We start from the raw sequence: 26423 nt of genomic DNA, 5'->3' as shown, positions 1-26423 counted from the left end.
TACTGAGGCTTCTGTCATACTGAGGTTTAAAATTCAATGATGTATATGATTGTGTAATCTTATTTTTATCACAATGCTATTAAGCACACATTTATCATTAGTTACTTCCATTCATATTCACGACATTTCGTCATAACTTATGTCTGCTAAAGTTTCGGAAAGATTCATGAGAAATAAATGTATGCACAACAAAACTTGATTTCATTTAATATTCTTTGTATGTTCAATACCAAACTTTTTCTGACGGCGAAATAATAGATAAGAAATGTTCTTACTATCGTAAATGTGAGTAACAGTTAAATGATTTTTAATGTGATTTTTTCATGAGCAGAAGAAATCATTATTGATATTTCTTCTCTTATTGATAAGTTTACTAGGATTAAATCAAAGTAGATTCTTAAATGCAGGGGAATATGCAAAGCTTTAATCCTTTAAGTTACATGTAAGAGTTCATATCTTGTTTTATAGCAAAATAATATTATTAAATTGTGCAGAAAAATATTTTAATATCAAATGAATTATGTTTCATAAAGTAATGAATGAATTTCCTGTCCAATGTAATGTTTAAAAATGCATTTATACTTTCTCAGATAACACATAATTGGATATGCTATTCGTGTTCTGTTTTAAAAAATATATCTAGTTTTCACGATAAAATGCCGACTTGCAACGATGCAAAAAATGCAACACATACTTCGGACGAAACAGAAAGTGTGTCTAATGTTTAGTTAAGCGTTTAAAAAATCGGTTCAGCGTCGCAATTAAACAATATCCTTTTTAAGTGATTCATATTATAAATATTAAGTAGACGGCATGCATCTAAATGTAACAACAAATGTATTCAAAAAATTGAAGAAAATATCTAGAAAATACCTTACAATAACCGATTAAACTTAACATCTAAAATTGACAAGTGTACTTTCTATAGAAAATGTAAATTTGTTGGATAAACATTTTTTTTTTCTCATTTTTATCATCAAAGTTTCCGGAAGATAGTTAAGAAATACTTTCTATAAGAAGCTCGCTATCCTGTGCTTTTGTTTTACTGCGCAGAGAGTGTGCTCGCCAAAGAAACACATGTACAGAAACAAGTAGAATAACTGAAGTAGTCCATCCAGGTTTTTGATTAATTGTCAGCTGATTGTCAACTCGCTAAACAAACACATCAATGAGAAAATGTAATTATTTACCCGAAAATAAAGGCATATACTTCATTGTAACAGCAAATATATTCAGAAAATTCAATAAAAATATTCAAAAATATATCTTATACTGAAGGATTTGATTCATTATCTAAAACTATCACGTGCATTTTCTACAGGGAAATATAAATTTGCCAGATGAACTTTTTTTGTCTCATTTTTATCATCAAAGCTACCGGAAGAAAAATAAGATATTCGACCGATAGCAAACGGAACTAAGCAGACGCACTCCTATGTTTTTGTTTTACTGCGCATAGAGTGTGCTCACCAAAGAAACACATGTACAGAAACAAACGTGACTACGGAAGGTTTTTTGATTGATTGTCAGCTTATTGTCAACTATTTAAGCGTTAAATATCAGCATCAGTTTGAAGCTGTATTTTTTTCATATATGTGGAAAATAATAATAATAGTTATAATTTTTCGTAGTAAATTTGAGTTCTATTAAATTTATTTTGAGCACGAGTTAGAATAAACTGATCTATACTTCTCAAATATTTATTCTCATGATTTCATAATGTTTACATGTTATTGACACAAGCTTCTGAATCGTTAATATAAAATATTTTTGACCTAAGCACCTGAATTAAACTCATATGAAATTATTAGGTTGTTACTTTAAGCAATATTTGGAAACTTCTTTGCCACAGCTGAAATAGTAAAATATACAATATAAATGTAAGTGTAATTTTTGTTTATAACAGATTCCTACCTTTATTTGAAAAAAAAAATCTTTTAATATATTTTAATATAGACAACAAATAATCGGTCGAGGTTATTTCAAAGTATTTCCTAATGTGTAAAAAAGTTTGTTTAAAGTTAAAACTATTTTGACTTGATTTCTCAGCCATTATTGTTTTCTTTTTTTCTGATAGAAAAATTAAGATTTTTCATTTTAAACAATATTTTGAACTGAACTTTAAATGTAGAGTCATTAAGAGTCAAATCGTACGTAAGCTAAACAAGTAGAATAAGAGTGTAGTATAGTTTAATCTTGATAGAGTTAACCTAGGAGAACAATCGCACGAACCATGAAAGAATTCATACGTAAAAATTATCCGAAGAACATTGTCTTATGTTTGTGAGATTAGTAACCAGTGAACGCAAATATTTTTTTAGTTATCTCTATGCGTAACACAAAAATTGGCAAAATATTTTCTTACAAAGGAAGGCAAAAAAAAAATTAAATACCTATCATTATTAAAACGTGTTACTAATTTATGAACAATAAAAATCTTTTGATTCTACAAAAGGTAAAACTATTATTTTGCCTAGATAATTGTATGGTATTTAAAATGCGCAATAACTAATGCGTAATATTGTGAAATGATTATGTAGGTTATATTTAAAAAATAGGAGCTGACATAGTATTGCCAATATGTGCTTAGAAATATAATTTTAAAACGTGAAAAATGGTTCTTTCTAATCTTAAGTGCTAAATAATTTTCTAACATATTTTCATTTCGTCAGGGGGAGTCAAAAACTATTGAGAGATAATTTAATATCTTAAATAAATTAAAATTGTGTGTTTTTGAATTGTGTGTAAATGTTGAAAAGTTAATATGAAAGCATTAAAAACTCAATGTACATGCCGAAAATTTTATACATTACTCATTCATAAACTTTCTGAAGTGCAAATAACAAAGGAAAGTCCTGATATACAGTAAACAATTGACAGATAAGATCAAGATATCCTCCATACACAAACAATATCTCACTTTATTGCTTTTGTGTTGCATTGGGATGTTTCTTCAAGCCGATATATATATATATATATATATATATATATATATATATATCAATTTTTAACTAAATACCACCACACTTAGAGCACAAAATAAAAAGCGATGCCATTGTCTGGAAAGACATTTAAAGTATTCGTAAATACCACGCGATTAATGTAAAAATATTGCTAAGTTTCTATGATTATATGTTAACCTAATTTTTGCGTTGACGGTAATAAATATACCTTATCATTAGTATAATAGGGATTATATTTTGGAGGATTTTTCTCAATAGAATAATCGTAATATTTATTTTTACGTTCAGAATCTTCAAGTAAAAAATCCCGTCTAAATAAGAAGTGTAATATTTTCAAATTTCAAAAAAGTACTTTTCATGTGTAATTCTGTTTTACTAAACCGTTTTCCTTTTTAAAGAAGATTACTAAAGATTCTATGTAATTCTGTTTTTCTCGTGATATTGAAATAAGTAACAAATTTACACAAAACTTCGACATTAAATTAAAAAGATAATTTATCCTATCCTCTTAAAATATAAATCTACATGAAAATCGAAAAATGTGAAGAAACACAGAAAATTTCCACTAAGCAAAACTACTAAGATCATTCTCAGGCAAATGAAATTTTTTAACTAAAAAATCAAAAATTTAGAAGCAGAAATATAGGTCATTTTAAAAATTGTTACCCATTTATATGAATTCAGCTCACACGTTTCAGCTAATTATATAATACTTGGTTAACGAAAAATTTAAAGAAAATAATAGTTTACGTTTCCATACCGAGCTTTAAGATGTTATAAACAGTAATATATATAATTGTGTGCACAAAGAAACATAGTAATTTTCTAGTTTGAAAAAAACCCAGCAACATTGAGAAGTAAATAATTTAACACTGAATGCGGTATACATAAGCAAGAATTTTATTCCTGGTTTAATGAAACATTTTTTGGTTTCTATTTTCTATCAGGAAATAGTTTTCTTGTTTTTTAAGAAGCCAGCCGTCAGTATAATAACGACTTATAGGAAAGACTTAATCTTGGAGTCCACCAACTTTATCATACAGCTTACTTTGAAAATCCTGAACTTATGTCAACAGTAAGTCATGTAAGCTTTTGCGGTACTGACACTCCAGAACAAGCCAGGAAGCAATAGCACAAGAAACAAAACAAAATAATCTGACATTTGATTCATTTCCATCTTCCGGTTTTGAACTTTATTGATTTTAAGCTCTTTGGAATTTATTGATTTCCAGGCCAATGATTTGAAGAATAACAGAAAATCTCTTAAAGCCGTATTTCTAAATATTTGAAAATTCGGCTTTTATTCTGAAAAGGTTACGTAATTATTTAGCAAAGAACGAAACTCTAAAACAATTGTCCATGATGGATTATCTTCGATTAGAAAAGTTAGTGCATTCTGCATCGAAAGTTAATTGAAAATCTGAAACAAATTTCTGTTTTTTTCCTCTTTGTGGAGACAAAATCAAACCAAAAAAAGTACATGTACAGAAGTAAACAATTATAGTGGTGCTAACCCTTGAGATTCTTGATATTTCATTTCGCAGTTGTTCTTAGGTTTTCCTGAATTTCAATCATTTCTCCGCAAAAACTCACACTGCAGTGTTTTCACTTTTGTCGCTTAAAAATATTTTTTTTTTTTTTTGAAGTAATTCTTAACTATGATTTTTGAGAAAATAATTTCAATCATTTAAGCTTTGATTAAGCTTTTATTGCACTAAAATCAAATCGCTTCCTGATTTTATTTTTTATTCCAACTAGCTTGAGGAGGATTTTTGAAGAACTATGATTTTGATTTTTATATAAATTAGGTTCATAACTTCCATTATAAAGTTCAATCATATTTACAAACCAAGAATCTGATTTAAAAGCACGATTTTTGGAACAAAATATATTAAACTTTAAGAAAAATATCTTCATTTTACAATTAGTCGTTTAAGGTCGTCCATTTAATCCATTTTTTCCCTTGAGATTCGATGTCTATAAAAAACAGTTTTTAGATATTTCTCTTCCAAGTACATGTTTTTTTTATTTGTGAACGTAAATTTCTCTTTGTGAATATTTTACACACATTTATCATGTGAAGAAAAAAATCTTCTTTATAAATTACAAATGTTGAAATAATGCTGGACCGATTACGACAGCATAATAGTTCTTTTTCGTTTTTGAATTTCTCTTTCCGTTCTCCGCCTACGCTATTTCACTTATAATTTAAATCATTTGCTACTTTGTGTTTACTTTACAATCTACCGAAGTTATTTGTTTCTAATTAAAATGCTTCTTTGAGAACAAGAATCTAATTTTTAAATATATATACAAACATTTCTTTGTTTGATATAGATAATTAATCACAATGCAAACTCTACTCACTTTGTTAAGCGATATATGTATATGTATATATATATATATAAATATATATATATATATATATATATATATATAATTTTCAAAGATAAGTGATATTTTTAATAAGACACATATTATTCCAGAAATATTATTTAAATATATTAGTAGATTATGTGCACCTTCAACAAACATAATGCGTGTTTTGCTTCAAACAACAAAATCGGAATAATTAACCAATGGATCGGAAAAATTGAGAAAATTTATAATTTATTGCATTTCATGAATTGTATTGGATAAAGGCGCTATATTTAGTCCTCACTTCTATTTTTGGATTCTGAGTACCATCGGTTACGGTTAATTAGTCTGAGAAAATTAATATATAACACTACCAACTCAACCTATATCATTTGTTTAGGTTTTTAACTACATGAAAAACAGTTTGTTTTCCATTTGAAATTGTTTTAAAAAAAAACTTTTTCTAAAAATTAAATAAGTTATTCCATGTTCCTTCCCTTCCCCTCAATACGCCATTACAGAGGTAATAATGGTTTTTAAAAAAGATAATAATATCTTCATATTAAAAATTATATTAACGAAAAGCATCTACTATTGCCCATTTTTAGTACAAAATATGTATTTAACTGACAATTGTAAGATTGATTTTTAACCAACCCCTTTTCCAAACAAGACTCACAAATGAATTTTTCTTTTGTTCTTCACACCGGAGCCCATTTCAACAAACACTTCGCTTTAACGCACATAAAAACTGACGTCCCTAATTATATAGGACATATAATTGTTTAATTTATAACAAGGTACTGCAATCTAAAGTTATACATTTATGTATTGCTTGTAAAAAGTCAAAGGAATATTGCATTAGTCAATTTATGATCGCCGTGCTAACATCTTATCAACAAGTAAAAATGCAAATACAAAGCTTGTGAAACAAAATCCTAGTATTATACTTTGCTACAATTTTCACAATAGGCACTACAGTAAAACAAATCTCGTGTGCGCGCTTTAACGATTTATTCTCCAACTGATGAAACCTGACAGCTCATTGTCAATTTCTTTGTGGAACAATGTAGAACCAAAAAACATCCATTCATATTTCTCAGCCCCTCCAAGTTGACAGCTGTTTGCAAGCATGATCAATATTTTATCGTCAATGGACAATCGCAGATACGCTGAGCTGACTGTACAAGGTTTGCTTGTGGGTTGCAACGTTTGTGTATAACATAAATAACAAATGATATTCTAGGATTTCTCACTGAGATTTTTTCAATTTAACAAATTATATATATATTGTGAAAGTTCAGGATTTTTTCTCCTTCGGCTAAAATCCTTAATTTTGTTAGTTTATTATAAAAAAAAAGAATTATTTTATAAAGGAAATACTTTATATTGCGGGGAAAAAATCTTGATGCTTGTAAATGTAAGCCTGACAAGTACTTCCGGAATAACCTCTCGATGCATATACAGTTCATGATACGCGAAAGTGGCTGGATTTAAAACAAGTGATGCATATGCAACTTACAATGAGGTATATATATATATAGAATCGATAGTGATTGGCGTTTACACTAGTAAATGTATGATATTTTGATATGTTTGTTATTTTTAAAGTCACCTTTAGACAGAATTCTTGCCCTTATAAAAAGTAATTCGTTGAAAATAGAATGTAAACCTACATCGTCACTATAATGTAACGTACCTGCAATCAGCTGAATCACAATGCTACGGCGGCAATCGTACACCTCAATGTCAAAAACAAAGTAATTAATTAAATAGGTAAATTGTACAAATATCAACAAATGTTACTCTTATATGAAATGTATAAATGAAGTGAAAATATGTCTCATTTTATTTAACGATGTATTATCGCAGGCATTTGTTTCCGACTGAACCATTGTTCATAAACTGGTGTGTAATTGAAAATGTAAAACTTAAAAAAAGTAAATGTTTGTTGCCTGAGTTGCAACAACCGGCATAAGAAACAAATTTTTGAAATATAACCTTTAGGAAACTTCGAAATAGGTAGATAAACAGGAAAAAATAGTAGTATCGTTTGAAAAGTTACAAAACACGCATAAAAAAAAAATCATTTAAAAAAATGGCAGATACTAATCGAGTTTCCGTTTTTTAGCGTCTGAGAGTGCGAAGAGTTGCTAAAATTTAGAAATTTGTATGATTAGCCATCAATCGCTAAAAACCAAGCGTGAGTTTATGCCTAAAGGAAAACACTTACAAAAATTTTAATGTTACTACAAGTAATGTAGAAACTTTCACAAATTTTTTATCAGCGAGATTCTTCCTAATGCTAATTAGCTAATATATCTGCTCCTAAACTGAGCTTGGAAAAATTACTACATTTTTGCTACGTGTTGACACGGTTGTAGAATTGTTCTTCCAAAAAAATGTAATCAAAAAGTCTATCTGTCCTCCTTTTATTTTGACGGTTCTCGTTTAACATAAATAATCCGCAATGTTGTGTTAGTTCTTCCGAGAGCTTGTTTCTTCCCTTTCTAAGGTCAAAACAAAAACAAAGTAGACGCCTGTAGGGTGTTTAGATATTTTATCTCAGCTGTTATCACGGCGAGAATGAAGATTGCGCAATCTAGTAATCGATAGCCAGCGAAATCCCACGCCATCGATAAGAGAGGAAAATATTTTTCGCGGAGAAATATGAAGTCCTTAGTGGAAATTCATCCGTAAATATCACTGCGTGCTGTATTCTACATAAATGCTAAATGTTGAGAGTTGCCCTTTAAAGTTCATGTCGTAATGTTTTGTTTCTGGTTAATAAACTGTTACTTGCAAAAAGTTTGGAAGAAGATGATTGCTCTGGAGTGCACATCAGGTACCGTTTCTTTGAGATACAAATATTAATAAAATATTAAAATTTATAATAAAAATGTTAAGAAGTTTATTAGAGCTATATGAAAAGCCCATGACTTTTCTGGACGCAAAAGATTGATGATATACAACTTAAAATTTTCTAAAAGTATACCACTTACTTTAAAGTACCAAAAAAAAAAAAAGAAAAGCTAATTGTATAACAAAAAACAAATTGCCCATAGCATTGTTGAACTGAAAAATATTTGATATCAGCACCTGTATCGGAATGAGACGTTAGTTTAAATTAAAATTTGAAGATGTTCCCTGGTGTCTCTAAAATTATTATTTTATTGTTTAGATAACTTCTCTATTAGTTAAGCCACATTCAGAAGCTTAACTTAATTTTAAGATGTAATTACTGTTCATAGTTCTAAAATGCTTCCATTTATAATTCTGCATCTTTCAAATCTTGCTTTATGAAATTGCCTTCAAATTAACTTCATCTAGATGTGGAAAAATAATCGAAATTTATTTCAGGTAAAATGAATAATCGGTGAACGTAAAGCATGTATTATCGAAAAACAAAACAAGATTTCAAATTTGCTTGACTTAGGCTGATTGTTAAATTTGATTTAACTTCAATGATAACTAGTTCATTGTTGCTTTTCCACTTTTAGAAGTTTAAAAACAATGACTTCTCATCCAAAGAAAAAATCTTTAGAGCATTTCAAGCAATGAACATTTTTTTTTAATTTTACACTTAACATGATTACATAGAAATATTTTTAATAATGAGTTCGGAACATTTATCAAAACAACTTAGTTTTCCATATCTCAAGTATCATTTATTTACATTTCAATTAATGTTTAAAGAAATGTTACATCAAAGCTTATTTGTACAAACCCCAAAACAAAGTTATACACTAAACATTGTTCTAATATTGATTTTAACAATATTTTTCCGAGATCGTTTTCAATTTTAAGATATTATGTATTGATTTACCGCATATTCATTATTATGTAAAACTTCATCCTTTAGTTTTAAATAAGTATGAAAAGCTATGAAAAAGAGTTCGGAAGTTGACTATATATAGTAATTAATCAATCAAGCATACCTTTTCAAATGGATATGCATCTCATAGGTAAAGAATTTTATCTAGTGAAGGTCATCTTGCGTCGTTAACTTGGTGTATCTATAAAAGAACAGGTGCCACACCTGTTTCCCATCACGTGATCGACTGTAAAATGTCAAAAGTAACTGCTATTTTCTCTTATATATATCCTTTCATCTTAAAGACACTTAAGAAAACTTTTAATTTGCTTTAAATAGCGTATAGAGTTAATGTATACTTTGAGTAAAACGCATTATTTGTTTGAGCAGGGAGTTGAATATTTTGGAGCATTATTTTAGTTTGACAAAGATAATCCGTACGGTTAAAACGTTGTTTATATGTAAAAAGGAAACAAAGAGTGTGAAAGCCCATATTATTTAAAGCTTTGTTTGTATGCTCTTAATTTTCAGTTGGAAATCCTTTTCTCGCCCTAATACTCCCATATAATACTCCCATAAAAAAGTTCCGGATATTTCTGCACATAAAGTCTTTAAAGTGTTTCTCTTATTTAAAATTTAAAAGTTTTATACATGTTACTCGTACACTACTTTTGAGTTACTAATTTGTATTTCAAATACCGACACATGTGAAAAATGTAAAAAATATCTCTTTAAAAGAAAAAAAAAAATATTCAGAAATGTTGTCATTTTGTTAATACGTGTTTTCTTTTTTTTTAAATCTCTACAGTAAAATAATTTCGACTCTGAGCATACCTAATGCGATATATCATAATGCGATACATAATATGGTGATACAATACGTTTCAACTGCCTTACATTTCAAATAATACACACACACCCACACACACACAATTTCATGATAGACGTGATTGTCACATACAAAATAAAACTGCCTTTTGCCGCTTTTAGTTTTGGAAATGGGTAACTATATTTATGCAATACAATTTATTGCGAAACGAACTCATTTTGAAATTCTTTGTTAAAGGATTTACAGCAACATTTCCGTTCTGCAACGCATAGTTTTGATTCATTGATTGTGTTTACTAAAATTACTTATATTCGTTTTATTTAAAAAATATTTCATTTCTTCAAACCGAATTAATTTTCTTTTTGAAACCTTACTGCGAATTGAGAAACTATTTACAAGCGAAATATAAACTTACTCCCCGGCACTACGATCCATGCTGAATCATGGTCTTAATAACAATTCTAGTCCAGAGCAGTCTGTATCATGCTTTAGCTCTCTAATTTAATATTCTGTGCTCTTTAGGTTCCCTTCAACTGCGTCCAATCAGTTCTTCCTAGGTCTTGCTTGGTTTCGTTGACCTTGGCATTGAATTTCGAAATGTTGTTTTTCGTCAGGTTTTCTGCTATGTCTGTCGATTGGTTCTAACCATTCGATTATTTTGACATCTCCTCTCTCCCATAAATGAACATTATAAATGCTAAATGCCTTAAAAAAGGAGAAAAAGATCTTTAACACGTAGACAAGTACATTTTTCTTCGTTAATATTTTAATACACTCAAAAAATGAGTAATAAGTAGAACGGCGGCAAAGGAATAATTGACTGAAGGGCTGCAGAGCAGAAAGAGTTGCAAAGCCACTTAAAATGAAAGAAGATAACTAATATATATATATTTTTTTAATAAGCATTATAAGCAACACATATGGCAAATTTCGTTGCTGTAGCCTTTCTTCTTCTCAAGTTATGCTAATCTTACTGTCTGTAGCTAATGTTTTGAGATAAAATGCGTAAATATACGTGGTTGAATTCAACTATTCATGTAATTTAAAAATAATATTGCCTTAAAGAACTCAGTGTACATAATGTTAAAAATGCAAGCTAATTTTTTAAAAGTATAAAATTGCATTTTGCAAGTGTAAAACTTTTGTGTGTGTGACTAAAATTAAACACATAACTTTCTTTTAAATGCTCCTAAACTACTAAACCTTTTTTTTTTCTTTATCACAAGTTTGACAGATTTAAAAATGCGAGAGTAAATAAAGCTTCCAAAACGGAAAGTACTTTGAATTTGGTCTGCTCGTGGCACATAAGCGCTTGTATGTCTATGACTATATTTTTATACTGTGTTTGAACTAGAATGTTCACGCAAGGAAAGATTTCTAGTAGAGAGCGGACTTTCCTTTTTCGATCTTTCTTTCCTTCAAGCAATCTTCTTATTGAATTCTCTCCATCCGACCTAAATCCCAAGGATTCTTCGCTCCCGAAGGTATTCCAAATGAGCTAACATTGCAAAAGAAGAGTTTCCTTCCTATGGATGGATTTAGGTTTGTTCTTCCTTCAACTTTGCTGTTTCTTTTTTCCCCTTTTTTTGGGTGAGGGGGGGGGGATGGTCAGTTTCCTTAATGCCAGGTTAGTGTTAAAGGTGTAAAGGAAAAAATAGCCACGCTTACTGGCATCTGAAAACGGGTATGTTATCGCATTTCGTACCATTAAATCAAATAATTTCCAAACCTATAATCCACAGAAAATAGTTGAATGAAGTATTTTCACTGCATGTGATATTTGTACGGAAAGGAGGGCTTAAGTGGCTCACTTAGGATTTACCAAATTTTGGAAAATCATACTTCCTACATGCTGCAAATGTAGAAGAGATGGTATCGTGTACTACAAAAGCAATAGGTGTAAATATTGTATGATAAATAATCCTTATGAATAGAAATAAGTATGATTTTTAGCACGACATATGGTAAATAAAGTGTAGTCATTGCAAAACATGAACTGCTCATATCATACAACTACATAAAATATAGCCTTAATTATAGTTTTTGAATTTTTTTCTTATTCATAATATATGCTATTGTATTCTTGAGTTGAAAATGAGACTAAATGGATATTTTCATGCTGTTAAAATAAAATTAGTTTTCGGATTACTTGAAATAAGAAAAACTTTACTTAAATTACGAGAACAAGTGTATTTTAAAAACATAACTTTCAAACTTTTTCGCAGTTCAAATTTGAGTTGAAATTGCTTCAATGTTTATTCAGTTCCCCGCGATTTTAGCTGCAAAAAGAAAATGAATAAATATTTCTTTAGAGGTTCTAGCATTTTATCACTTAGAGAGTACTTCAAACTTTGTGAAACTGATGTTGAAACTAATATGCGAATTCCGCATTCTGATTGCTGCTAAAACTTTACAATGTCTCAAGAAAGTTCTTACGTATTTATTGCGGGAAATATTATTAAAAGTAAATTAAGTAAAACAACCTAAATAAAAATGGATTCACATTTCTTTTCATTTTGAAAATTATCAAAAAAAAAAAAAAGCACATGGATACAATATTTTGCCTACTTTTCCCAAAAAGTAAAGAAAGAGCGTTAAAACGCATGAAATTAGGCTTAATGTATCGCTACAATACCACGGAGCAAATCACTGTTCTTGAAACTGATAAGTGATTTCCGAATTCTCATTGCTGCTAAAACTTTACAATGTTTCACAAAAAAGTTATTGCGTATTTATTGCGCGAAGTATTATCAAAATTGAATTAAGTAAAACAATCTAAATTAAAATTGATTCACATTTCTTTTCATTTTCAAGATTATCAAAAAAAAAAAAAAAAAAAAGAAGAAAAAAAAAACCACGGACACAATATTTAGCCTACTTTCTTCGTAAAAGTAAGAAGGTCGATAAAATGCATGAAATTAGGCTCAATGTTTCGCTACACTATTACGGGGCAAAAATATAAATACATATTGAAAAATAAAAACTTTGAAAACAGGATTTTGAGATGAGGAAAAGAGTGTCTGTCGTTTCGTCTAACCTTGCTTCTATAATGTTTGAGGAAATAATTCCATTCTAACAACTATTTTTTGTTTGAAAGATTTAGCAGCGATTACTCATTCTCATACTTCATTTTTTTCAGTTGAACCTTGTTTTGTTCAATTTTGAACGGTTCAAAACGAGGGTTATCATTTGGGCGTGCGCGGAAATTCAAACATAAATCTTGAATTAAAGAGCGGATTTCCCTCGAACAAATTTGTTTGGAAAAGGCTCTTGAAGAAGAACAACTACAAAAAGGATTTTTGGACACGACGATTTTAAAGGTATTTTTTTTACAATTCAAAAAAAAAAAAAAAAAAATACATAAGCACTAACTAGAGAAACTCGAAAGAAACCTTTTGACCTGAAAAACGAATAAAACTTAAAAAATGAATTTGAATATAAAAGTTTGAGAAAAATGTGCAGTTCTTATTTTTCCCCCTTAATTTTCAGTTTTTGAAATAGAAAAAAAATATTAATTACAATCAAAGTGGAATTTCTCGTTCACTTAGCGTTGTTGAAAGTTATTGTCGATTGACTGAACCAAGGTTTAAAGACTTCAAAAAAAAAAAAAAAAAAGAGATCACTGCAAACGGTTTTATTTTTTATTTAAGTGATTATTAGTGCGTATCTTTATTTTCATAATTTATTAAAAAACTGCTGTTACTCATTTTTGTATTTGACAACGTATAGAATTATTTTGAAATAAAATTTTGCATTTGAATTACTTTTTTAATCGTAACGAATGAAAAAATTAATCTTCAGGGAAAAAATAACTTCTTTAAAAAATATTATCAGGATAAAATTAAGCTCCTTTCCAAGGCATTGCTTAAAGATTGTTTTTATTCGACTTGATCCCCCCCCCCTCCATTTTAGGTTGGACTCTTCATTTTGGCGGAGTTCTTTTCTCGTAATTCATTTGTTTGTATTTTTATCCTATTACATTCTCTTTACATATACAAAAATACTTTATTTTAAACTATTTCTGCTTAAAAAATAATAATTCAAATTAATTTAATCATTATGAATTAGCAGATTAAGGGAATGAATTTTATACATGTTTATGTTAACTTAGTTGTTTTCTTTCCAATTCGGTAACATAAATCTTTTTAATAATTTTATCTATTGAAGATATATATATATATATATATATATATATATATATATATATATATATATATATATATATATATATATATATATATATATATATATATATATATATATATATATATATATATATATATATATATATATATATATATATATATATATATGAATTAATTTAAAGCCCAAGACAGTAAAGAGAGCTAATATCCGATGTTAGAAATTGATGTTGATATAAAGAGGAATGTAGGCTCGTTTAACACTGTGTGAACTTATTTAGTTTTAACGTTTATTATTTTTCTAATTCAAACAAATACATTTAAATAAACTAAACATACATTATCTAATCGAGTATATCTCCTATTGTTTGTGAAATTTTATTGAAAGTTTGAAAATCATAAAATTGTTTAAGTTTTATTTATTATACATTTTTGAATGGACTTGTATAAATTTCTTCAAGGATGAAAAAAAAAATCAAAGAACTTTATTCGGTAAATATTTTTTTTATTTTTCAGTTTATCAATTATATTTGATTTTTTAATGTGTTGGTAAAATGCTCAATTACTTGTTTGACGAACTATACAGGATTATTCATTATTTCCTCTGATATTTAACAGATAAAGTTTAAAAAATTGAAATAATACAAAAGCAATTCGAGTTTTACTTGCATATCTTACAGATTATCTATGTGTGAACCCTGGGACACACGGCATACATCAATGACATAGTTCAGTTCTTGCTACAATTTACTCATCGTGGAGCTATCAAAGTTATGAACAGCATGTGTTATCCATTACAGCAGTTCTGTTAAATCAAACTGAAGAATAAAACTTGGTGTTTTACACTCTCTCACAAGAAAAAGTATACAACGGTAACACATGCTGCTTTTAATGTATGTTGTGAATAAGTGTTCACATATACAATGCATATAGGATGTATCAATAAAATTTAAAACTGTCTATTTATTCTTTGAAATTGCTCTTTTTGCTGTAGTTTTTTTTTACTACAGCTATTCGAAACCACGGAAGAATTATGAATAACTCTAAGATATGTGAGGAAGAGTAGAAAAGCTGGGAATGTTTCCAATTTTGTTACCGATTAATATTTTTTACTTATTTCGTAACATGTTTAGCATTTTCGTATTTTATTTGAACAAGCTCAGCTGATAACGCAAGTGTACTGCACACTTTCTTCACATTTCTCACTTAGCCTTAAAAATCGGGAAAGTTTTCCCATCATTTAATCTGAAGTGAAACTGTTTTCTCCTTGAAAATTGAGTATGTTATCGAAATAAAATGTCTTCGGTCAGTCTTCCATAGTTCGCTAACTCCTAAACTATTGTTTAGGAGTCATAAAAATTGGTTGCTCTCGATGAACGTTGCTTTTTGATAATTCATTGTAAGAAAAAAAAAATGATAAAAGTTCACTACCATGTTATATTTCCATTTAATTCAGTGATACTGAAAAAAATTTCTTTGAACTGTTTCTATCGGAATCATGATCATAAGAAGAAAAAAAAATGCTTTAAAAAGCTGCTTTGTAGCAATTTAAAGTGGGGATTATTTTACGATATATAATAATCCCCAACAAGAAACTTATAAGATGACTAATGTCTCGTTTAAACTTTTAAATGTATGATGTGATAGCAAAAGTGTTTTATTCAAACATCAAGGACAAGTTTCAAAATTCCTTACGAAAAATATCAACATTTAATGAATAAGTATATTTAAAAAATATTCCAATGACTAACTTGATATTAGATGCGAAAAAAAAATGAAAATATTAGCACTTTTACACTGATAAGCATATTTTTCAATTAAACTAGCAAAAAAATAATTTTTAACCTTTTCTACTTCGGAATAAGAAATATTCAAAAGAAAATAAATGCGATATCAGATGTGACGTTGATTTAGTAAATTATGACTTGATTAAGACAGATTATTTCTTAGAAGTTAAATTAATGCGACCATAATGTTTACTACATGTTTCAGTTAGCGTGTTTTGAAACCTTGCGTAACTTTTAGTCGGAGATTTCCCCGAGAAGTTTATCACATATATCTCATATTTAAGGGGGTGACAGTAGAGGGGAGTTTAATTGCAAGAAAATTCAAAAATAGAACTGGCTTTGAATTATTCTTTATTCAGTTAAAACGGCTTGTAGAAAACAATTTTTTCCACTTATATTCATATAGAGAAAATAACAATTTTATTCAATAAACATATATTTAATGTCGGTTGTAAAGCAAAATGGAACCATTCAAAGCTTTGGTCATTCATAGATCTCTCCCGTGATTCATTATTACATTTTATGCCTGTAGTTATTTGTTTGACTTTTTGATACTAATGTTGTGTCAACAGTTTGTTGACTGAAAGAGATGTTTTGTTTTGCATAGTTTTAGTTTATTATAGCAGTTAATGGTTAGCAATAGTAGTTTTATTGTGTAAAAAGGATAATCATTTGTATGCTAATCAAATAGAATTTAATCGTAACTAGTCAATCAATTTAGCATATTTCAGCATTTTAAATAAAATAAATGAATTACTGCAAATATTTTAGGAGAAATTGTAAAAATTTCTTATTACTGAAGTTAAAATCATTTATAAAAAAATGTCATTTGCTGTTCATTCGTATTGCATATTGAAGCTAGTTTATTGCTTGTACTGAAAATTGATAGGCTTGTTAATTAAACTCTCTTTGAACGTCTATTCCTAGTTTATCTTAAAATACTTAAAAGTATGAACACTAATAAATAATGTGTATTAAAGAAAATTGTACAGTTTTTAATAAACTAGGATTAAAGTGTGTATAAAATGAATGGTGAGTCAAATACATTTAATAATATCAACTGGTATTTTAACGATTTTTAAAGGGGTTTTCAATGCTTCAACTTGACTTATGCTAAATATATAGCTGGTGGAAAAACCACTCCGAAACACGCCACTATAAATTTTTGTTCCAAATTTGCTATTAATAACTTTGAAGTTTAAAGATTTACAGTCACATTAAGACAAGATTTTTATTTTAATAATTTTTCTGCGCAAAAAGTAAATTTTCATTCATATTAAACATTATACACTGAAATAACTTTATATTGGCACATTTCCCTTTTGAAGGTTTGTTGAAAAAAAAAAAACATTAATCGAATATTTGAAGCTAACACTATTAGGATTGCCAGTTTAGCTAAATGCAATCTTTTTCTCTTCCTAATGCCAACTTCGAAACAATTAGAACCACGAGTTAAAAGAAAAAAACTTTTGAAAGTTGGCCGTAGTAGAAATCGTGATTATTATTCCTGAATGCGAAAAATCTAATTTACTAAAATTTCCCAAAAGAGTTCTGAAGAAAACTCATTGAATATTATGCGTCATTAATACAGACTGAAAACATTAATAAAGTAGCTTAATTAAAGAATAATAAGAAAAATGTTGATAAATTGGCATGTAGTTCTAGTTTAATTAATGTGTTGAGTGGAGTAGTTGTAAGACGGAAGCACTTGCGCTCTTTTTATGTGAAATGTGTTGCAGTTGGATTAATTTTTTTGAGTGGAAAACTGATCCCGAACATCATTAAAGATAATTATACTTCTTATACTGCACTAAAATCTTTTTTAGGGCATCAGCAGCACATATCGTTGCGCCTTTGTCTAAATTTGAAACAATGCTTTCGAAAATGGCATTTGTTGAAACAAATATTTAAATATTTAAAAAGATATATATGTATTGTTTTTATACATTTTAGCTACTTACTTTTTTCTTATATTGTGTGATAAAGTAAAATTTTGTTAAAGTATTTTTAAGTTGTAAACTAAGTAAATGATTTCTTATTAAAAGGGAGGGGCATTAATGTAGGAGCAGAGAAAAGCCTTATAATATCAAAAGCTGGTGTCACTGATGAAAAAATATGATTATTTTTTTTCATACTACATCTATAGTTTTTTCTTCAGATAAGTTGACAGCGTATGTAGAGTCCATTGACCTTATCGGTAATGCTTTGCTAAATCATTTAATTGTAAAAATTGCAAATACTAGTAACATTTTCAGATATTTAGGTTCTTTTTTTTCTTCTTTAGAAACTTTAACAAGAACCCTGTTTTATAACTTAATGCTTTAAAATCATTCAGTTTTTTCACAATCAAATTGACAGATGTAACTTACAAAAGTGCGTTTAGCTAATGATAAACTAATTTTTTCCCAATAGAAATGAAACAGAGTTTGTGTTTGCCTAAATATGTTTGTCTTTGTCTGTCTCCTTTTTGCCAAAAGGAAAGTTCCATAACCATATAACATAATTTATATTTAAAAAAGGCTAAGCACGATTTTTCGTCATCGTCTGCTGGTGTTTTAATTAGTATGAAAATATAACCGATGAGGAAAATAAGTTAAATAGAAATATTGTTCAGGCAAAATGTTGTCTGCATTTTTTTCCTTCGCAATTTTGATGAAATTTTAGTTTCGGTAAATTGATAAAAATGTATAGAAGCGTTAGCGCACTATTGCATGTCTTATTCTGAAAAGGTTTTTAAAAAAATATATCATTATTCTTTAAAAAATCCGGGTTCATTCCTCACAAGAGTGGATATGGAAAATATTAAAATTGTAGGAAAATATATTTCATAATATCCGACTTCTTTTTACGGGTAGTTTTAAATTAAACTGGCATTCTACGCCAAATTAAACCGTCAACACGAAATTGCACCATACGATTGCCATAAATAGTATTCATCATTTCACTATTCCTCAAAGATTTTATACCATAGACAGTTGGAGCACATAGTGCCAGTATAGGAAAACTCTAATAACTCTATAGGAAAACTCAGCATAACTCTAAATATTACATAAAATCTAACTGACTTAGCATAAAAAAGTCTAACTTTGCTTCTGCAAAGGAATTTTACAACTTTTTTACTGGAGTAAACTAAAAAGGCTATAAAAATGCCCCATAAAAACTACCTACAGTTCACTTAAACACTTAACTCTTAAATGAATCAATTTACCAATGTTTTTAAGCACGAAAATTGCAAATTACAGCATTTTCGTGTTTCGGTGTTATAAGGAATACCTTTTTCAATGCAAAGAAGTGTGAGCTTCTTGAAGTAAGCTTAACGCTGACTTCTTTTGAAAAAAAAAATTGTTAGCTTGTTTTGACGGTTCAAAAAAGTACATTTTCTTATATGATAAAATCTTGCATCTAGGTCCACTACATAGCTTAACATAGCATCTGTAATGTATTTAATGATTAAAAAAAAACTTTACCTTTGCTGCACTATTTAGCGCAGCACAATAGCGCGTCAAAAATGGCGATCAACGACATTACTTTTCAATATATTTCAGAAACACTTAATTTTGAGTCACTTTCTGACAACTTTACATGTTCATATTCAGACTTGAAATGCTTCTTTTTCCTGTTTATTGACCTAAAATGTAATTTAAAACAAAATAAGAATAATTTGAAAATTAGAAAACGCACTTTTTATTTTTGAATATCCAATGTCTGCGGATGTATTTTCTATAACTGCTGAAAAATACAGTACTGTTTATAGACATCTATAATAACTACTTTGTACAAATTTACAAAACCTTATTAAATCAAACTCGAATATATTCGAGTGCGGAAATAACTACTAGCGCCGATTTTTGATGTTCGATCACAAATGCCGTCTCTGCGCTAATAGATAAACTTACTAAACGCTCGGAAAAAGCCGTGTTCTGCTACGTGTAAACTTCAAAAAGACATTCGCTGTTCGCAGTGAAATGCAAGATAATATTAGCGGTTGTAATTAGTGATGTGCCGGACATCCGTATCCACGGATATTCGAGGGAAAATAAAGATCTGAATCCATATCTGCATCCGTTGCGTTTTTGACGGATCTTAAACGGATCCTTTATGTTCTTAAATGACAACGCATATTTGAATTCTTAATATAGATGGGTATAAAACTTTCTTAAGTTCATTTAAATTAGGTTTTTTATTTGATTTAAATTATAAGGTATCATTTTCAAAATTTAAAAATTCAATTCGAAACCCCGACGGAACAAGAAAGGGGATAATAAGTTTGACATATGTATCTGTGACATCGTAGTGCATAAACAGATGAACCGATTTTTTTTTCGTTCAAATGTGATTTGATAGAAAGTGTTCTTAGCTTGGTCTCATTTTTGTTGAACTTTAATTAAAAGGGAGATATTAATTAAGAATTGACCTATTGTTTGTTGCCATTTTTGTTGTGAAAACTTATTCGTGCGTTAAAAATATTGGCACAAATTCGAAAGAACACATTTTTCTGTGTTTGATATTTGTTTGGAATTTCCAAGTTAAATACAGTAGGAGTTATAATCCTGTTAAGTAAATTTCAAAACAATTTAAACCTTCATACACAATATTAGTAACGATTTCTTTGTTGCAAGATAATGAGAAAAATCTCAATGATTTAAAATTTCTACCTACTTTCAATTTGTTTGTTACCCCTGTGAGTTCTGACCCTCACGATTTATCTTAATGTGAGGTCAGGATTTTTAAAAATTTTAAATTTGATACTAGTTCTTGTAATTGATGTGGGGTTTGTATCATTCTTCATTCTGGATATTCTCTGCATTCTTCAAAAAAGTGAGACAAAGTTCTCTGTTAACTATTTGTCAACAGTAAGATTTATAATTTCTGTGGTAAGAGCGAAATGTAAGGAATGGGTCTGCGCTGCATTTATGACGAAATAAAATACGGAAAATAATTTTTAACCTGTTCAGTAGCAGATTTATTATATACTTTTACTCCTTCTTCCTGCATCTGCCTAGAAAGCAAGAAATAATTTTTCACATTTTATTTAAGTGTAAAGGCAGAATTCTCTCAACTGTCCCCCAGTTTTAGTGGAGACTTCTTTTAAGAATAAATCATATTTTTGGTTATCTTTTCGTGGTGGAATTTGCAAAGAAATATTACCTTTACCCTGATGGGAGTACGGTCCGTGATAAATTTTACAATTCTGTAATTCAATTTGGGTAAAAAGAATGAGTTCGTATCCGTATTCACGCATCTAGACACTAATGATCCGGAACCGTATCCGCGGATCTAAATTTTTGTCGATGCGGCTCATAACTAGTTGTAATATGGGCACAATTCAATAAAGTCATATAAGGGTAAATAGAAACAAATACACACTTGGTGATTTTTGAAACTAAACTATTGATGAGTGAAAACTTGGCAACATAAAGAAGGCATTTTGAGAGTTCTGGGATTTTTTCTGAATAATATCGTAGGCGTCATCATTGCTCGCAGATGACACTGTCCAAAAAGTTGTTTTTTAAAGTGCAGTGATCTTATATTTTCCAGTCCAGCAGGTCAACAAGTAGAGAGTAACTAATTTCTGCTATTTTTATTTATCTTGTGGAAAGTTACTAAAACGCTTAGTTGAGAGTTTCTCCTTCCCTGTTATTTTTGATGTGCAATTTCGATGCTTCCATTTCCTTACACATGCTAATGTTATGGAAAGTTAAATTTTGATGTAAATTATACTTCTCTCTGCATTTTACATAAACTTTGCGCACAATTTAATTTGTTCTGTGATTTTTCTTTTAATGATTTTTGATTATATTCTTGGGATTTAGCGGGTCCTAGGCAACCTTTGGGCCGCTAATTGAGTAGGGGAAACCCGGCTAAAGTGGATACCTCAGGCAAAGCAAATTTTGCCTATAACTCCCAAATAATTAGTTGGCCGGCAGCCGCGTTGTCATAGCCACGTTCGCCTGTTGCCGCTCCGTGTGCGGCAAACACGTCGGGACAAGTTCACCTAATACAACACCAGTGAGCGAACAAAGTATGTTTTGGAGAAAAAAATATTAGTTTACAGAGGTTAGTGTTTCCTTTATAACTTTAATACTATTTGTGACATGTTCTTTGTTATGAGTAGGATTTGATGTACGGTTATGTAGCTTTCAACTATCCGTAGATGACGAGTTTAGATGCTCCGGTTTTCTAGTAATTTTTAGTAACCTCAAAAATGTACCTGAAGGGCAAAGCGGATTGGGCAAAGTGAATACCATATTCGCTTTGCCCGGTCATAACACGTCACTTCATTCGAACCTGACAGTCCTTCAATATTAAGATCTAAAGACAATACTACCACTGAAGACCGTCCTTATACTCCCATGGGATCTGAAACAACAAAATAAGTCCAAGGTAATGATGTTCCCGCCGCTTCACTCAAACCTGAAAGTTCTACGAACTACTACAGTCCTTCCGTTTTACTAACTATTCCTCATACTGTAAAACCAATAACAACACGTAAATAAAAACTTCAGAGATCTACACTCCAGGCAAGTACTCCAGTAAAGGACAATCAAAGACAAAAATTTGAAAAATCAAAAAAGACTTCATGAAGTAACTAGATGATGTTTCGACTAAACCTTCTCAAAAGACTATTAAAAAGACCAAGTACAAGAAGACTAATCAAAAATCACTACTACAAAAAAAAAGGACTGCATAAGATAAAGATAAGAAGAAGGAAGTACAGAAATTTGATGGTGTAAGGTGCATTATCTGTGATGAAATGTTCATTGAAGAAGCTGATCAGCCTATAGAAAACAGGATACAATGTCATATTTGTACTGAGTGATGTCATAAAGAGTGTTCAGCATTCGAAAATGGTAATGATTTTGTTTGTGATAACTGCAATGATTAGTATTGTAGCAGAAAAATGTTTTTAAATATGATCCTAAATATTGGATGTTGACTTTTTTTTAAAAAAATTCTTTGCTTGTTACAATAATTACTGCAATAATTAGTATTGTAGAAAAATGCTTTTTAATATTGAGCCTTTAATTTTCGATGCATATTTTATTCTTAAGTTCAGTTTTTTTGTTTGTAATACAACAACAATTAGCACAGCAGCAAAAAAATGTTTTTAAATGTGTTACTTTTATTTTCTACGTTTATTTTATTTTTAAGTTTAATTTCTTTGTTTGCAATAACTACAATAATTAGCTTTGTAGCAAAAAAATGTTTTTTGGATATGTTCCTTTAATTTTGGATGGTTATTTTATTTTTAATGTTTAGTTTCATGACAAATAATGTTGTTGTTCGCTTTGCCCTAGTAACGAATCCACTTTACCCGGGGTGTTGGGCAAAGTGGATATTCATGCCATTGTTGAAATCTGGCCTTATATCTGATAGTGTAATTAATATTAAGGACAACTGTTATTGCATTACGCAAGTGCATTAAACGAAGACTGACTATAAACATTTGTTTCAACTTCTAAAGTTATAACTAAACGACAACAATCAAGAAAAGCTTAAGGTATTCACTTTACCCGGGTTTCTGCTACTTTAGATGTAGAACGTTTTAAACTTCTAAACTAATCATCAATCTCATGGCCACCGGAATGAAAGGAAATTCGCTGGAGTGAATGTAAACATGATTCCATTCACTAACAAACTGTCATAAAGGCACATTTTCGCACTTAGTTACTCTCATTGAGTGCACTTTTGGACGCAATGAACAAAATTTTGCATTTTGTCATTAATAGCTGAAAACAGTTATAAAGATATACTTCACTGGCTTGCTTTTTTATGCAAACACGTTCAACCTGTCAAAATTAAAAGACTGTAATTTAGCATTAAACGAGCTAAATGAAGTCTTCGACCGCGAAAAACCAGTGAAATACAGACTAAAGTTAAAAGCAAGCTAACGGCGTTGAGCAAAATTCAAATAAAATTGCATCAATTCTCTTTGCACTGCCGCAAAGCGTGCTTGTGCCAGTGGCTGCAGTGTTTCCCCCTGATATATGCTTTTATAAATTTTATCGCTACGTAAATGTACGTTTGTACAATGCAGTGTTTAGTGCGTGTAGACATCACGGTTTACGTTAAAGTTCTGGTAAAAAAAACATAAAATGTTGTTTTTATGTATTATGAGTGACTGTGTCACTTCTCTAGCGTCACTCCTATGGCAGTTTTTGTACCAAAAGCGTCACCCCTTGACAGCACACTTTTCCCTGTTGTCTATAAACTCAAAACAGTTCAAACATCTTCTGGCCTCCATCTTTACATAAAAGTGACGGCAAGTAGTGAAATAATGAGCATTAAACTAAACAAAAATCTTTTACTTCGGGACGAAAAATTTTGTTTACTGTACATTCACCCGTTACCAAGAACTGTTAAGTAAAATTTTCAAGCGGCATTTTCTACATTCAAGTTTTAAGCGTCATTAAACGTACGTCTGAATTAAGCACATGTTGAAATATATTAGATAATCATCTGCTCTTAAATTTCAAGAGTTTTCGAGTTATTCAAAATGCGCTCATTTAGAAAATCTTTAGTAGTTGAAGCGTACTTAAAAATCAAATTTTATTTAAGGTTCATTTGCAAATTGTCTAGTGCAAATTTCCCAACTTGTCAGTTACGTCTTTCGATGCTAAAAATCATTTTCAAATTATAGATTCGACATTCCTTAATAGTAATTGATATCGATGTCTGTTTTGGTTTGATAACAATAAAAAGTGATGAATTGATAAAATTTACCGGTAATCCTGTGGAACATCGTTAATTAATATTTTGTGAGGAAAATACGTTAAACACACATTTAGAAAACTTAATTTCATGTAGAAAACATGTTCTCCATTTTCATTTTAAATTGCTGCTAATTGCAAAGTACATTTTTCAAGTGTTTGAATATTCAACTAATAATTGCACAGTATTTATTGATGACAGATAATAGCAGATAGTTCGCATCGTATATGATTTTAAAGCAGGATATTTTTATTCTTCTGATTCAGTTACTTTATTTAGTAAATTCTTACAGAGGAATTTCACAAAGTAATGTTTTTATATTTATGGCTACCAAAAATTTTACTTTACCATTTGCAAATCAATATTTTAATAAATGAACACATAGTAAAATAAACAGTACAAAACAAAGAAATAATATGAACACTTCCAATGCATAAGAAACATATCTAATGTTTCAAGAAATAATACTTTATATACATTTGAGAACAATAATTTTGTATACTGCCTCGTGCGAGACACAATGCTACAGAAGTAACACCTTTTTAAAACATCAGAAATTAAATTATTGCGCAAAAGAAGTGTTTGATACCATTTTATAATGCAGGAACATACATTTTAGTGGATTTATTTTTTTTCTGCAAATTGATTATTTAATGAACTATGTAAATTTGTACTACAAATGCTCCAGAATTGTGAATATCTATCAATGATGATTCACGATTGGAGCCGTTCCAAGCTGTTGGGTTACAAAACAATATGGATCTTTTTGAAAAGCATGTCATATAATTTACCATAACATTCTTCTTTCACTGCTTTCTATCCTTATGTTTTTTCGTGATGTTTCCGGACTTTCTTCAGGAATAATTAATGTTAGAAGAGTTTTCTATCATAGTTTACTGCACCGATTCTACTAACGATTTCAGTTGAGTGTTGAAATATATAATAAACTATTCCCATCATTGGAAATCAGAAGTAAATTTTAGTTGACATTTTTGTCTCTTGTTTTTTCATTTAAAAGCAGACACATTTTACATGAAACAAAATTTCGAGAATCATATTTAAGAAAATTTGGATTTTTAGTGTTAGCTAAAAAAATAATTCTTTAAGAACCATACTCATATGGTATTTTCAACTCTATATGGTATATCTTCCTATGGTTCCATATACGAGGGTTGCAATTAAGTAATGGCAACATAGCTGTAGATCAATTTTTAATGAATTAACAAGTACAACTGTATTACATTTCTTTTACGCAAACACTTACAAAGCTTACAACCTCTTTTCGATATGTTGGGAAGCCATTGCTCGGGGCAAATGAATTGAGACCAATCTCTAAGGATGATTCTCGGACACCTGGTGAACGATCTATGGAAAGGAGACCGCTCAGGATGTCAATATGATCTTGAGGAATGGAAAAGCGACCCGTGAGTTGCAAATCTGCGGCCTTATTCCGGTTCAAAAGAAATGTTTTAATGCATCGTGCAATCGTTCTATAGGGGAATGCATTTTTGTCACTGACTTCTAATAATCACCGATGCTATTCTGTTGCATGTTTGCCACAGGCAACCTCGCTTTTAAGTCACGACCACTGCTTGCCTTTTAAAAATATCCTTCAGAACGATGAAAACAAAACTCTTCACTTTAACGCCGCACAACAACTACCCTTTAATTAAATTGACTGTTTTTTGCACTCAACACACTGTCAACAGTTCTGCCTCATAGCTCCTATACCCCATGTGCACATTCCAGCTCTTCTACGAGTTTCTAAATTAAGTTGCCATATTTAATTTACAATTATCGTTTTTATTTTATGTTTCA

At 29.6% G+C, this 26423-nt stretch overlaps 1 protein-coding gene across 1 annotated transcript in view; it reads left to right on the top strand.

Moving 5' to 3' along the window:
• LOC129219075 (uncharacterized) overlaps positions 1 to 26423 on the top strand; it is a 79652-nt gene that overhangs the window by 1849 nt on the left and 51380 nt on the right. The window lies entirely within an intron of this gene.

Source organism: Uloborus diversus, chromosome 3 (assembly GCF_026930045.1).
Source record: "Uloborus diversus isolate 005 chromosome 3, Udiv.v.3.1, whole genome shotgun sequence".
NCBI classification, from domain to species: Eukaryota; Metazoa; Arthropoda; class Arachnida; order Araneae; family Uloboridae; genus Uloborus; species Uloborus diversus.
This window is presented reverse-complemented; position numbering and strand designations above follow the sequence as displayed.